General features: G+C 37.2%; 1 pseudogene; it reads left to right on the top strand.

Moving 5' to 3' along the window:
* The first annotated feature begins 919 nt into the window (after positions 1 to 919).
* The window catches only part of LOC140514685 (protein FAM3C pseudogene), a 51,056-nt pseudogene continuing 35,327 nt past the window's right edge, over positions 920 to 16,648 (top strand).

Raw genomic sequence — 16,648 nt, 5'->3', positions numbered from 1 at the left:
AGACATTTCCCAGCAATAAATGATTTTCCATTCATTCAAAAAAAAATAAGTAGCAAAGGAATGTTGTATGTGTCAGTTGAAAAAGAATAGAACTGTTCTTAAGGCATTAACTGAAAAGATAAAAAGGACAAAAGTACCAACCCAAATTTGGCAAATAGAATAAATTGGAAACCTACCCCAAGATAAAGAATGCAAATTTGTATGTTTACATCTATTCAGGTGTACTGATATCCTATTCCTATAAGAATGTGACCCAGATAATCACCAGTAACAACTCTAGATATCATAAATCTATATTATGGAACCCCAAAGCAAATTCGAAATGTCAATAGGTCACATTTTAAAGGTAATGAAATGAAGAGATACTGTGTATTAAACAAAATAGAATGGATATATCATATCCCATATTATTCATAAGCATTTGGGTTAATCGAAAGAATAAATGAATATTGAAAGAACAATTAAGGAAGTTCAGTTCTAATAATTCTTGTCAACATGGGAAAGATAATTTACTCACTGCTTTACATGATTTGAATAACAGCACATTGGGGTGAATGAGCCCAAATCTGCAAATTGGAAAGCAATAAACACAAAATATCCACAATATTGTGTATTGTACTGTGAGATCAAATGTACCAGCATAGTTTCCAGGTACTCCTAGTTCAGCAGTATATGGTTCACATTGTTTAGAGGAGTTTTGGTTGAATAGAAAAGAAATAAGAACAATCTCTACTGGAATATGTATGAAAATCCCTATATATCATGTTGGATGGATATTACCTAAATCTGGATTACTAGCTTGAGGAACACATGTATTGCCTGGAGTGACAAATTCTAATTAACAAGGCGAAAATATTGTGGTATCCAAAATTTAGGTGAAGAATCTATACAGTTTTGTAAAAATAATAGAATAGGTCAAATGACTATTATGACTCGTGAAACAATACCCCTTGTGAAAATTGACCCTCCTCAAATCGCTAGAAGAGGAACTGAAGGATGGGGTTCTACTAATAGAACACAATTGGGAGCTAAAGTATGGATAAAACGGAAGCCAGATGATCTTCCAAAGGCTGTGGAAATCATAGCACGTCGGAAAGACAATAACATAACTTGTTTTTCAGGAGCAGATAATGTAACAGCAAGCAGCAAAGTAAGATATTTTGCTGTTTTTTAGGACTGAGTTTCAGCCAATCAGACATGTAAGTGGGCTCTAATCAGATACATGCATGTGGCTCCAGCCAATCCGATGCCCCAGTAGAACTGTATATAAAGAGAACTGCTGCTGAGAAAGCAGACATTGAAGAGAGCCGGCATTGAAGGGGTGTGCCAGCACTGAGAAGAGAAAAGCTGAGTGGAGATCTCTGAGAACTGGGAGGTGACCTCTGAGAGTAGAGAGGAGACCTCAGATGTCAGAGACTTGCTGAAAGAGCCTCCAAACTTTGAATGCTAATAGAGTTGTAGGGCACAAACCTGCCCTTGGGAAGGAGGCTTAGGTTAAGTCCCTTTTGAGAGCTGTGAACATGAACTGAGCTGTTATCACAGACACTCTGGATTTTTGGAATGAATTGAGATGCCAGTACTGGTGGAATTTGTTGCCCTGTTTAGCTTTATTTTCCCAGAGTCAGAACTTTCTGGCAGGAACTTGGAGAGCTTGGATTGGAGTCATCCCTGTGAGCTAAGACATGGAGCAGTGGAGACCTGCCTACATGCAAATTCAGGTGAGAGTTGGCAGGAGTTAGCCCAGAGAAGAAAAGCCATGACAATTGAAAGTCAACCTCGAGTTAAAATGAAAGAGAACTTTGCTTGGACACTTAGTATTCACTAGGGAGATTGTTCTTACTGTTTTCTGAAGATGGATGATGTGATATTTTCTGCTACTCCTTAAGAATGTGTTGATTGAGTATTATGTTATAGATAGATAAATGGTAGATTAGAGAGATAGACAGATAGACAGAGATATATTTAGCTATATAGATTTGTTTTGCTTAAGGATGTTGCTGTGAATGTTATGCTTTACTTTATTGAACTGTTATGTGTAGTATATTGTTGAATAAATAGAGAGTTCATTAAACCCTTGAAATCATTCACAGCAGCTGTCCTCACATAATTGGTGATATAGATGATTCCCAAATTGTACCCCTAACTCATATATTCTACTGTGAATGAAGCTATAGTGAGTTCATGAACTCCATAAACATTATTGAACCTATGTCTACCCTGCTTCTGATTATTGTCTCCTTGTTTCTTTTTGACTTTTTTTTCTGTTAAATTTGTTTGTTAGATTTTTTTCCTGTAGGCTTAGTATCTTCCACTTGCAGATGACTCATCACTTAAGCCCGATGTCACCCCCTATCCACGACTGTAATTTTTCACCACTGGACCTGGCATTGACCAAGCTCTGGATGCCAGCTAAAGAACTGACCTCTTGAATATGTGTCCAATTTCAGCAGGAAACAGGTATAGAAGAAGAGACCTTGATTTCTTACCCCAAGATTTTAGGCCCCATTCATTCGAAGGGAAAATGATGAGGCACTTGTGCTCAAACACCATCAAAAGACGACATTTTGTGTGCTTAGTTTGTGATCCCTTTTATATTGTTGAAAAGTTCTGCTGAAACCAGTTGCCCCATCTATCTGTTTAATAGATAAAAAAAGATCCTGGGGTCAAATGTATTGTTAATGTACTTTTGCTTAATTTGAAGATCTTTCCCTCTCATTAATAGACTCATATGACTTGCTTAAATCACATGGAAATCTAAGTCACATGTGGTGGCAGAGGTCTGCTGAACAGGTGGAGGTGGAACAGGAAGGGTGGAGCAGAGCTGGGAGAAAGTTGGTGAGAACATTTTGGGTGGAGGAGAGAGAGGACACAGGCAGGCAGAGTTAGTTTTTTGAGTATTTGCTTGTGAGAAGGCCCTGGTAGGTACAAGGAAGGCCTGGGAATAGTGTTATCCTCTTCAGTCCTGATGTGTATTGATTTCTTGGTTACTACGATAGATTTGGCTTTCTGGAGTCTGAATTAATGCTTTTCTTCTTCCTTCTATAAGGAGAGTCTGTAATATTTTGTGATTCAGAACTAAGCCAGCATATTCATAACACAGATTCTATATCTCAAATACCCATCATAACTGGATTAATAGCAATATAACTAAATCTCCCTATGACAATTTTCATGATCCAGTTATTTCCACATATGTGCATTGCATTTATTCAATCTTCTACTTCAGTTTCTAATACCTAATTGCCTAAAGTCACCTGCCAATTTGATTCTTTCAAAGTACAGTTTTCATTCCCTGTCCTTTCTTCTGCATGAAAAACTATAGAAGGGGAGGAGCCAAGATGGTGGAGTAGAAAGACACACATACGCTAGCTCCGAATCCATAGCCCACAGAATATCTGTAAAAAAGAACTCCTAACAAATTCTGGAGCAGCAGAAGCCACAGAACAACAGAGGAGACAAGATTTCTGTTCCACAGAGCCCTGAAAACCTCTCACAAAAGGTCCGTCGCACCCCAAAACCAGAGCCGAGCCCAGCCCTGCCTTGGCTGCATGGCACCAAGAGGAGCAGATCCGAGCAGGCTGCAGGGACAGAATCTCCAGCGGCCACACGGGTCCCTCCACCCATGGGCCCCAAAGGTTGGAGGGTCTTCTCGGCTTGCCGAGAGGGGAGTGGAGTGCCGCCATAACTCAGGGCCCCTCGGGAGGCAGCAGGGGAGGCAGCAGTGGACAGGGTCTCCTAAAGCAAGCAGGAGCTCGGATCCATTGTTGAAGATCTCTGATTAAACCTCCTGAGGGAACTGAGCCCGCGAGGTGGCCCTGCCCCCAACTGAGCACCTAAACTTAATCTCACACTTAATCTCTGCTCCCGCCCAAAGCCCTGAGGCTGGGAAGCAGCATTTGAATCGCAGACCCTAAGGCCTGGCTGGGAGAAGTGGGTGTGAAGAGAATATTCAGAAGTCAAGTCACTGGCTGGGAAAATGCCTAGAAAAGGGGAAAATATAAGACTATAGAAGGTTACTTTTTTGGTGAACAGGCATTTCCTCCCTTCCTTTCTGATGAGGAAGAACAATGCTTACCATCAGACAAAGACACAGAAGTCAAGGCTTCTGTATCCCAGCCCACCCAATGGGCTCAGGCCATGGAAGAGCTCAAAAAGGATTTTGAAAATCAAGTTAGAGAGGTGGAGGTAAAACTAGGAAGAGAAATGAGAGACATGCAAGTAAAGCATGAAAAGCAGGTCAACACCCTGCTAAAGGAGACCCAAAAAAATGCTGAAGAAAATAACACCTTGAAAAATAGGCTAACTCAACTGGCAAAAGAGGTTCAAAAAGCCAGTGAGGAGAAGAATGCTTTCAAAAGCAGAATTAGCCAAATGGAAAAGGAGGTTCAAAAGCTCACTGAAGAAAATAGTTCTTTCAAAATTAGAATGGAAGAGATGGAGGCTAATGACTTTATGAGAAACCAAGAAATTACAAAACAAAAGCAAAAGAATGAAAAAATGGAAGATAATGTGAAATATCTCATTGGAAAAACAACTGACCTGGAAAATAGATCCAGGAGAGACAATTTAAAAATTGTGGGCCTACCTGAAAGCCATGATCAAAAATAGACATTATCTTTCATGTTATCAAGGAAAACTGCCCTGAGATTCCAGAACCAGAGGGCAAAATAAGTAGTCAAGGAATCCACAGATCACCGCCTGAAAGAGATCCAAAAAGAGAAACTCCCAGGAACATTGTGGCCAAATTCCAGAGTTCCCAGGTCAAGGAGAAAATATTGCAAGCAGCTAGAAAGAAACACTTCAAGTACTGTGGAAATACAATCAGGATAACACAAGATCTAGCAGCTTCTACATTAAGGGATCAAAGGGCGTGGAATAGAATATTCCTGAAGTCAAAGGAACTAGGACTAAAACCAACAATCACCTACCCAGCAAAACTGAGTATAATACTTCAGGGGAAAAATTGGTCTTTCAGTGAAATAGAGGACTTTCAAGCATTCTTGATGAAAAGACCAGAGCTGAAAACAAAATTTGACTTTCAAACACAAGAATGAAGAGAAGCATGAAAAGGTAAAGAGCAAAGAGAAGTCATAAGGGACTTACTAAAGCTGAACTGTTTACATTCCTACATGGAAAGACAATATTTATAACTTTTGAAACTATTCAGCATCTGGGTACTGGGTGGTATTACACACACACACACATGCACATGCACACGCACACACACACATAGAGACAGAGTGCACAGAGTGAATTGAAGAGGATGGGATCATATCTTAAAAAAATGAAATCAAGCAGTGAGAGAGAAATATACTGGGAGGAGAAAGGGAGAAATGGAATGGGGCAAATTATCTCTCAGAAAAGAGACAAGCAAAAGACTTTTTAGTGTAAAAAGAAGGGAGGTGAGAGAAAAACATGAAGTTTACTCTCATCACATTCCAGTAAAGGAAGGAATAAAATGCACACTCATTTCGGTATGAAAACCCATCTTACCATACAGGAAAGTTGGGGATAAGGGGATAAGCAGGGTGGGGGGGGATGATGGAAGGGAGGGCATGGGGAGGAGGGAACAATTTGAGGTCAACACTCATGGGGAGGGACAGTATCAACAGAGAGAATAGAAGCAGTGGGGGGCAGGATAGGATGGAGGGAAATATAGTTAGTCTTATACAACACGACTATTATGGAAGTCATTTGCAAAACTACACAGATTTGGCCTATATTGAATTGCTTGCCTTCCAAAGGGAAGGGGTGGGGAGGGAGGGAGGTAAAGAAGTTGGAACTCAAAGTGTTAGGAACAACTGTCGAGTAATGTTCTTGCCACTAGGAAATAAGAAATACAGGTAAAGGGGTACAGAAAGTTATCTGTCCCTACAGGGCAAAAGAGAAGATGGAGACAAGAGCAGAGAGGGATGATAGAAGAGAGGGCAGATTGGTGATAGGGGCAATTAGAATGCTTGTTGTTTTTTTGGGGGGAGGGGACAAAAGGGGAGAAAATTTGGAACCCAAAGTTTTGTGAAAATGAATGTTAAAAGTCAAATAAATAAATTTTAAAAAGAGTAAAAAAAACTGTAGAAATATTAAGAATAAAAGAATCATGGTGAGATGGAAAAAAAAGAACTGAGGTCAATTTAAAAATATTAGTCAGTATTCACACTGAACATGTCTCTTCTCTTCCTTGGATTTATCCTTGATAATTTCAGGTTCTAATTCCACTTCTAAAAAGTTCCACAAGTAATTCTGAAAACTTATATTGCATGATTATATTGTATGTCCCCTGTATGTCATGGAATATTATGACATTCAAATTAAAAATGGTGAAAATGCCAACATTTTTGCAAAATGATTGGAACTGAGTTCAGTTGAGTTTCCAATGGAAAAAAATATAATAATCAAATGCAAATGATCAAGCTAGTAATTAAAAATCCAATTTTTAACACCTGACAGCAAATCATTTTGTAATTTAACATTAATGTTGATGAGATATGGCATAAAATTGTTAACATTAGATAAGCTTGCCTGAAATAATAAATGCTTAGAGTTTTTTTTTCTCCCAGAATTACTAGATAGAACTTATTGGTTCACCTAAAAATAATCAACCATGATTCTTTCCTAGCTTTAAGCTGGATGAAAAGACACCTTTATATTCATTTTAAAAATTCATGATGACCTATATTTACAAAGTTATTGCAACACAAAATCAAATGTAATTTAATATTAGGGCATCAGATTAGACACTGTGTTGCTGCTATGAGTTATGTGGCCAGAATGAACCAAATTGAGTACCTGAAATTTAGAGCAACTTATACCCTGAATGTACACCACCAAGGGAGGGAAAGATGCTCAGGAAGTCTTCTCTTTCCATGCTGACTGGCCTGCCTTGAAAATATGAGTATATACACGAACCTAAGACCTCTTCGTCAGGTACCTGCCTCTCCTTTTTACCAATAGCATATACTTACAAGAGAAGTATTTAGAAATATAATCACAGAATTTAAAGTGTGGAATGGCTTTTAGAGGTTATGTAGTCCAACCTCTTTATTTTAAATATTAGGAAAATTGGCTGCAAAAGTATTAAGTAACTCAATCAAGTTCACTCAATACTATGTATGAGAGTTAGAATTTGAAACTAAGCACTGGTAACCCAAGTGACTTATACCTAGTGTTGATGACAGTGGTCAAAAGTAGAGAAAAAATGGTGTATGAATAAATAAGACCTGAAAGTGTAACATGGACTTGGATAATAATAGATTACAGATGTATGTCATTTGAAGGTTAACAAAGTGAGTAACATATGATGTCTCATTTTTCACACAATATAGGAATGAGAAAGGAATAAGTATTTATATAGTGCCTACTGCATGCTAGACAATGCTTTTGTTGTGTATTCATCCTTTATTGCCGAAGAAGACCATGCGATCAGAGAAATGATGACATGACTTGCCTTGACTTTGTTTTGAGTGAGAGAGGGCTGTGCAAGGTCACCAGCCTCACTTCTCCTCCAGAGTCATTTGAATTCAGTGACCAGATATTCATCAGGATGACTGGAGATGGCCCAGGATGCAATGGGAGACCTTGGCCCCTTTAGGCCAAGGCCTATTCAAGCACTCACTTAGGGTGAGGTAACACTCGTTCTGTGAGTAGGCCTGTTTAAGAAGTAGTCAGGGGATGGCCCCTTGAATGAAGCAAAGAAAAATAACTAACATTAAGCTGGGAGGAAAGTAGCAACAGTTACTATTGATAATCACTCTTAAGCCAGGAGGGTCCACAAAACAGTCCTTAAGCGGAGCTTGGGTAGGGGTATAGTGTTGTCCAGTATGGGCTTCAGAGTTCAGTAGTTTTAAGTTTTACCAAAGGGGAAGATAGGAGAAGAGAGGAGAGGAGAGGAGAGCAGAGGAGAATAGAGGAGAGAAAGAAATCTAGCCAATAAACCTCAAGTTACCTGGGAATCCAAAGGAAAGGAAAGGAAAGGAAAAGAAAAGAAAATATCTAGCCAACAAACCCCGAGTTAACTGGGCATCCTCTAGCCATTACAATTTACCTTCCTTTGGAGAGGAGAAGGAAGAGGAGGGGGAGACAAACAGGAAAGGAGGAGCTGAGTTATCTAGTTAGCTGGGTCCCCGTTCAGGCAACTATATCTACTCACAGATTACAGTGTTCATCCTTTGTTGCCGAGAGAAAACTACGTCATCAGAAAAATTATGACATGACTTGCACTTGACTTGACTAAGTAGTTTTTACAAATATGTAAAAAATACTGTAATGTGAAATGAATGTAAAAATGTGTAAAACAATATTGATCTTTACAAAAGAATCTGGGAAGTAGGTGCTATTATTATCTCCAATTTACAGTTGAAGAAACTGGTGTTAGTGAATTGCCCAGAGTCACACAGCTAAGTTTCCAAAGTTAGATTGGAACTCAAGTCTTCCTAGCTCCAGACCCAACACTCTATCCATTGTGCAACCTTTTTGCTTAGAGTTTTATGAAGCAAGAACAGTAGGTAACAGTATATCCATTTTCAAGACTATAATTTGACTGAGTAGTTCAAGGTCACTAAGCAAATTTCAAATCAGGATTTGAGTTCAGTCTCTGTATACTACTCTATATCATTCCAGGCTGCGTCTATCCAATGAGAAAAAAAAAAAAAGGGCTTATCAAATTAGCAATAAATGTGAGGTATCGAAATGACTGCTTTCCCCATCTCTTCTTCTACATTTGTGTAATTATCTTCTTAAAAGAGTTGGGGGAGGATACTAACCTGCAATTATATGCAATATTTGTTCAGTGCTGTCTGTCATCTTACTAAGAGTGGTGGTGGTGAGGAAGATTTGGGAAGGAAGGGAGGGAGAGAGAGACAGAAAGAGAGAGAGACAGAGAGAGAGTCCTTTGAAATATTACAAGGTTTTTTTAACTTTAATATTAAATAATTATTTTCAAAAATATGTAAAGAGATTGAACCTATCAAACTCTATTTTTATAAGATATATATGATACTGATACCTAAACCTGGAAGATTTAAAAAATAAAAGGTAGAACAGCATCACTATAAATTCAAGAAATTAAGTCAAATATTTTCAGAGTCCCTAATATTATATAAAAATGTTGTTGTACCAAAGACCTTTAGCTGAGTCAATATTAAGCAAAATTATGAACATCATAGACTATACAAAGAAGAAAACAATAAAACACATAATTAGATGAATGAACATAAAGAAAATATATGAAAAATGCAATTGGCTGTTATGAAAATACACAAGAAAGCAAAGAAGTAAGTTGAGCATTTTTTAACATGCTAAACAGTATCTATCTAAAACCAGGAGGAAGTATTATTTCTAAGATAATTGCTAGACACTTTTCCAGTGAGATTATGGATAAAGCAAAGATGTTCATTGACATTTCTATTATCTCATATAGTTCTAGAAATGCTAGTTATAGCAACAGCAGAAAAAATGAGGGTACAAGCCTAGGATAAGAGGCAAAAAACTAATTTTATTTTGCAGAAGATGTGATTATTTATTGGTGCAAAAATAGCAGGGAGAAATAATAAACAATTCTGTTCAAAACAACTACAGAATATATAAAATTCTGGGAAAAATTTACTAAGATATATGCTGGAGTTATATTACAACTGTAAAACTGTCCCTGTAGAAATAAAGGAAAAGATAAATAATTGAAGATGTATTTAGTGCTCATGCCATTTGTCAGAAGGTTCAGATCAACATTTTATGCACTATATTGTAATAATCTCAAAATAGATGACTTAGATATAATAGATCAGATCTTAAATAATTATTACAGTGCAGGAGATAACTTGTACATCTAAAAATATAGAAGAATTCTTAACCCAATAAAAGAGAAGAGAGGATCACAGGAGATAAAATCAATAATGATGATTACATAAAATAGTTCACATAAAGAGGTTCAACAAAGAATTAGGGAAAATTGCAGTAAATTTATCTGATAAAGTTCTGATATCCAAGATAAGTAAAGAATTTACATAATATAAAAAAGATCCATTTTCCAATAGAGAAATGGGCAAATTATGTGCACAAGCCGCTCTCAAAGAAAGACAATTTTTAAACAAACATAAAATAATTTGTAAATTGCTAATGAGAGGAATTCAAATTACAAAAATTCTGAAGTTCCTCATAAACATCAGATGAAGATCACCATGAGGACCAAGATGGTAAAAAGGAAGATTATAATTGTTAGAAGGATTATGGGGGAAAAAATACAAAGCCAGTGCAGTGCTGTATTTGATATTTCTTTCAGTGAATTGTTTTCAAAATTCTGTGCTTCCACATAAATCATCTCTGTTTATTCTGGATCTGTTTGTTTACTGCTATTTCTATTTTTCATGTAAACATACAAATGATTTGCCAATAAGATTTATATGCAGGGTAGCTATGTGGGACAGCATAGAACTGGAGTTCGGGAGACCTGAGTACAAATTTGCCCTTAGATACTTGACACTAGCTATGTGACCTTATGCAAGTCACTTAACCCTGATTGCCCTCCAAAAAACAGAACGGGAAAAAAAAAAAGATCCATGTGAACTAATTTCAATGACAGTTATGGAGAACAAGATTGGGAAAGAAATTTTACAGAGCTTTTCAGTTTTATCTTTTTAAACCAGTACTTCCTTTTAGTTCGATCTTTAAATGTTTATAGATGATTTGGTTTTGTTTTTTCTCTAACTAAATATTCAATAAACTTGTTTTTCACTCTCCTTTACTTCGTTCTTTCTTTGGAAGCTATGCATATCCTTAGTAATCATTGAGAAAGGTAGAAGTATACTCACATTCTCTAAGCTACTGTGGCTGGGGCTAGACTTAAATCTTTTAATCTACTCCACCCATTTGCTCACTATTCTTGTAGCAGGTTTAGCCTAGAAGGCTTGTTGTAGACATTTTGTTTGTCCTTAATTCTCTAAGAGGACCTTGACTTTAGGGAGATGATGATGTAACTTGAAGTTGATTTGGATTTGAGGGAGAGAGGACAGTGCAAGGTCACCAACCTTACTTTCTCCTCCAGAGCGATCTGGATCAAGTGACCAGATATTCATGAGGATGACTGTAGATGGCCCAGCATGCAATGGGAGACACTAGCCCTTTTAGGCTAAAGCCCATTCAGGTTGTCACTTTGAGGGAAGTAACTCCCATTCAGTGAATAGGTCTCTTTAAGAATTGAGTTAAGGCACAGTAGTAAGAGACTATAGCTTTGTACTGCTTGATAAACTCAGGGACTCCTGATTCTGGGATAAGAACTCACTGTTTGACAGAAATTGCTGGAAAAACTAGAAGAATAATGTGGTAGAAACTGGGCATAGACTAACATCTGGCACCATATACCAAAATAAAGTCCAAATGAACTGAGTCACAAGAGTTTGAGTCACACGGTATCTGTGGTGGTAGAAGTTTGCTGAATGGGTAGAACAGCAAGGGTGGAACAGGAAAAGGCATAGCTAGAGCAAAGTTAAAAGGAAATTGCAGAGAGCAGTCAAGAGTTGAGAAGGATGGAGGCTGCTGGCTAGCATGAGTGAAAGGACTTATTTGTGATTTTGTTTAAGAGAGCCTACTTGTAATTTTTTAAATGGAGCTAGTTTGTGGGAAGCCTAGTAGGGAGAAGGATCGGGACTGGAGTTGTTCTGCTTTGTTGTTGTGTGTAGATTTTTGTTGCTGTATTGGATTTGGCTTTCTGATCTCTGAATAAATATTTTGGTTCTGTTTTCCATGTGGGGAGTCTGCTGTATTGTGTGATTCAAAATTGTGCAGGATATTTATGGCCTCTGTAGGGCCTGTGAATATCACATTGGTGCTACATTTCTCCGGCTCATTTTTACAGACTGATTTAGATTAGTTGATTTACCTTGACTCATTCTGACCAGGTTATTCTTTGACAGGTCACTTCACGTCTCTAGGTTTCACTTTCTGATTTAAAAAGTTGGACTAGATAACTTCTAGAGTACCTTGATTTTTTTTTATAAGTCAAAGAAATATAAAAATTTCTGATACATTATTTATGAAACTTCTTCAAAAATGGAAGTAGTCTAAACTGGCATCTATTCTTTTGCTGATTTCCCATTTTACTCCTGTGGGAATAGCTTGTCTAAACAAGATTTTATTAATAACAACAATATATTTTTTAAAATTTATTTTGATAGGTTTTTAAAGTTACAAAGCATTATATGTGCATTATTATATTTGGTCCTCACATTAACACCATAAATGAGGCTAATCAAATATTAGAATCCCGATTTTACAAATGAGAGAACTGATATTCAGATAATTGTTTAAGTACCCACAGCTGGAGAATAACTGGAGTAGCATTCACACCATGGCATTCTATCCTCCAGTGGTTTTTCAATGTTGGCTTCATAACAGTGATCACTTTAAGAAAGAAGCTATAATAAATAGGAATCACATTCTTAGGGTCAAAAGTTCATATGCCCATGATTTTATTCAATATTTTTTGTGGCATTCTAAATACACATAGAGGAGGCAGTAATAGTGTATATTAATACATGTGTTTGCTGTGTGGTTGCAATGTTTGACTTATAGACCTTGCTTAATTAAAAGAAAAAAAATGACACCCAAAAAACTTCAGTGCTTGAGAACAGTTCAGTAGAGATGGAAATATATCATTTGCTTTCAATTCTTGCATTTAGGCAAAATATATTGTTTTCTTATATACCTGGCCCCATTCTCCTGAAAGTTTTTCTGTAGTCCCTAAGATGCACCCGGCTGTAACTTAATGAGCTGAATTGCATTTGCAGTACCATTATAATCAGATATGATCCATTTTCATATGAACAATGCTATAAAATTATATTATACTGCATGCTTTACTAAGCACAATAGCATTTTAAAGCATAAATTCAAAGCATTCCCCATTATGAGTTATTAGACTTTCAACTTTGGCCAGTTCAGAAAAGCTTTCTAAAATGTGTATACTGATTTCCACTTTATCTGAAATATCTAACTCATTTGGATCTGAAAACTTAAGTTGGAAACATCCTGAAAATAACTTCTCTAATGTGATTCCCATTAACATTTGAGTGCTATCTGAATTGAAATGCCACCTGGAACAAACCAGTTTTCCAATGTCTTAACATTTGTCCTTCCTGCCAGAATCAGGAAGTGCTGAAGTTTTGGAAACATTTGGAGTAGCCAAAGGAGAAACTGATTTGGAAACTTCACTTGGAAATGAGTCTGAAATAATTTCTCCCAAAATATGTTTGAGGTTTGAAGCAAGCATGGAAAGGGATTTGATTTGTATGATTCATTCATTTTGCTTGGTGGGATGGTTACAGCTAAAGGGTTAACATTTCAAAGTTCAAAACAGCGTTGAGGTGAATGAGACTAATTCCTACCAAGAGATATGAAACCATAAAAGTAACTAGAGTAGGAGCCTCTAAAATTTAGTCAGGATCAACTCTAAAAGGTCTTAGGTAATTTTTTCTGGATTTATGAATAATTCTTAGGGTTTACTCCCTAAGACCTGGAGCAGGAATTGAAATTGGATCACTTTGGGGTAATAGTTTACATTTACTCTCTTCTAAATCTGTTGCCAAAGCCTTGTGGATTTTGTCTTCATAACATCTTATGTATATGCTTCCTCTCCGAAGTCACTGACATAGTCACTACCTCATTACTGAACCACTGCAGTAGTCTATTTGCTAGTCTTTGTGTACTCCAATCTATCATCCACTCATCTGTCAAATTAATCTTTCTAAACTCATCACACACACGCACACACACACACATACACTCTTTCAAGAATCAATGAATCAATCAATGAACATTTAATATTAAACTCCTACTAGGGACCAAATAGTCAGGAAGGTGATACAACAGATAGAGCACAGGCCCCAGAATCAGGGAAACTTAAGTTCAAATCCACCCTCAAACACTTACTTACTAGCTGTGTAAACACGGGCAAATCACTAAACCCTGCTTGCCTCAGCTTATTCATCTGTGTAATAAGCTAGAGAAAGAAACAGCAAAACTCTCCATTATCTTTGCCAAGAAACCCCAAATGGTGCCATGGAGAATCAGACATCACTAGAATGACTGAACAATAACACCAACATGGGCCAAATATTGTGTTATGCACTGGGAATACAAAGAACATAAAAGATAGTCTCAGAGCTAAAGGAGCTCACAGTCAAATGGGGGAAATAACATACAACTAACTACATGCCATATGGAAAGCCACATAGAAGATCAATTCAAAATAATCAAATGAAGGAAGGGACTAGGAATAAAAGGGATTGAGAAAGGTTTCTAGTAGAAAGTGTGATCTTAATTGGGAATTGAAGAAATCCAAATAAACCAGAAGGGAGAGATGAGGAGGGAGTACATTCCATGAATGGTGGACATACAGTTAAAATGACTGCAACTGAGAGACAGAGAATCTTGTTCAAGGAAGCAAGAAAAGCAGTATCACTGAATGTAAGAGTATGTTATAGAGGACACAGGTATCAGATGATTACAAAGACTGGGAAAGCATGTTATGAAGGATTTTGAATGCCAAACAGAAGATTTTACGGGGGTGATATGGAACTACATGGTCAATTTATGTTTTACAAAGATCATTTAGACAACAGACTGGAGAATTGACTGGAAGATTTAGAGACTTGTGGAAGTCTAAACAAACAGTAGGCTATTGCAAATAAAATACTGTAAGATAATATGGTATTACACTAGAAAAATTGCAATGTCAGAAGAGAGGTGGGAATAGGTGAAGAAAATGTGAAGGCAAAGTCTTCATGCTGTGAAAGGGAACATATTGGATATTATGTGAGAAATGAAAGTAAAGAATTGGGTATGACATATAGGTAGTGACCCTAGGTAACTGGGGAGATTGTAATTTCCTGGATAGTAAATAGGGAAGTTTGGAAGTAGAAGGAGGATTTGGGGGATGGGAATTTACTGAGTTCAGTTTTGGAAAAATGAGTTTAAGAGATCTACAGGATATCTCATTTCAAGATGTCTAATAGTCAGTTAGAGATGCAGAACTGGAGACCAGGAGATATTTTAGGGCTGAATTACTTCACTGGGGAATCAGCATGGAGATGAAAATTGAACCCAGAGAAGCCAATGAGAGTAATAAATAAAATAATGTAGAAGGAGAAGAAAAGATGACCCAGGGCATAGCCTTGGTTAGAGGACATATCATGGATATCCAGAAAAGGAGACTGAGAAGATAAGACAGGAACCAAAAAGACTGGTATTGCAAAACTTAGAAGTTGATATCAAAGAGAAGGAGGTAATATACAATGTCATAGGGTAGAGAGAGGTAGAGAAGAATGAGAATTCAGAAAAGACCATTAGATTCAACAATCAAGATATCATTATTGACTTAGAAGAAAGCAATTTTGGTTAAATAATGAGGTTAAGGAGTTTAGAAAAGAATGAGGGATAAAGCAAGTTGAGGCAGCTAATATAAAAGGTCTCATAGAGTTTAGCCACACATGCAAGGATAGAATAGTGATAACAGTGAGCAGCAATGGTTGGATCAAGGGAAGGATATTTTGAGAATTGGGGCAGGGGAACATGAGCTAATTTGTATTCAGTAAGGAAGCAGTCATTGATATGGAATAATTGTAGATAAATGTAAGAATGGGGATACTAGGAAGCAATCTTTGGAGAAAACAGCATGGAATAAGATCATTTGTGAATGTAGAAGTGTTAGTTTAGCAAGGAGAAGGATAAACTCTTACTCTGAGACAGGAGTGAAAGAAAGTTAGTGTTAGAAGGATCTAAGTGATGTGAGATGAGGAGCAAGAAAGAAAAGAAACTCTCATCAAATGGTTTCATTTTTTTTCTTTTTTTCCATAAAACATGAGAGGGTTCTCAGCTAAGATGGAGAAGAATGGGCAGCCACAGAAATTTGAAGAGGTATCAATCAGTAGTTTTGAAAGAACTGTTTTGATTAGTGGTATGATGGATCCCTAATCACTTCTATGATAAAATATGAAATCCTCTGTGAGACATTCAAGTCCTTCAGTGAATGCCCCCCTCTTACCTTTCCAGTCTTCTTACATCTTACTTCCCTTTCCGCATAGTCTGTGATCCAGTGACACTGACCTCCTACTGTTTCTTGTACAAACACTATATCTCTAAGGACTTTCACTATCTCCTTTTTATGTAATTCTATGCTTCCTAACTTTCCTAGCTTCCTTCAAACCTCAATTAAAATTCCACATTCTTCAAAAAAGTTTTCACAATCCTCCTTAAGCCTGGTGCCTTCGGTCTCATGATTATCTCCTATTTAACCTGACAAGTCAGTCAGGAAGTGACCACTGGTCGTTTACAGAACTGCTAATTGGGGCACTAGTCATTCTACCTGACTAATGTCCCCTCCAAACTTCCTGTCATGTGACTTGGCCAATCAGACCTCACTGTTCCTGTTTACTTGGCCTTGGGCCTTAAGCTTTATCACTTTCTAAATCTTATTTTTGCCCTTCTTGTACTATCATTAACCCTATTCATTATTCTGAATTTCTTGGTTGCAGTTATGTTCGTGAAAATTCTGTTCTGAGCTACTCATTTTGTTCTTATCATTCAGTCCCTCTCCCACAAGCCTTCTGCTAACTTCAGCCCATTCTACAAACTCACAGCAATTTCTATATGTAGAAGTCAT

Source organism: Notamacropus eugenii, chromosome 7 (genome assembly GCF_028372415.1).
Source record: "Notamacropus eugenii isolate mMacEug1 chromosome 7, mMacEug1.pri_v2, whole genome shotgun sequence".
Taxonomy (NCBI): domain Eukaryota; kingdom Metazoa; phylum Chordata; class Mammalia; order Diprotodontia; family Macropodidae; genus Notamacropus; species Notamacropus eugenii.
The sequence above is the reverse complement of the archived record's forward strand: the minus strand, read 5'-3'. Positions and strand labels throughout refer to the sequence as shown.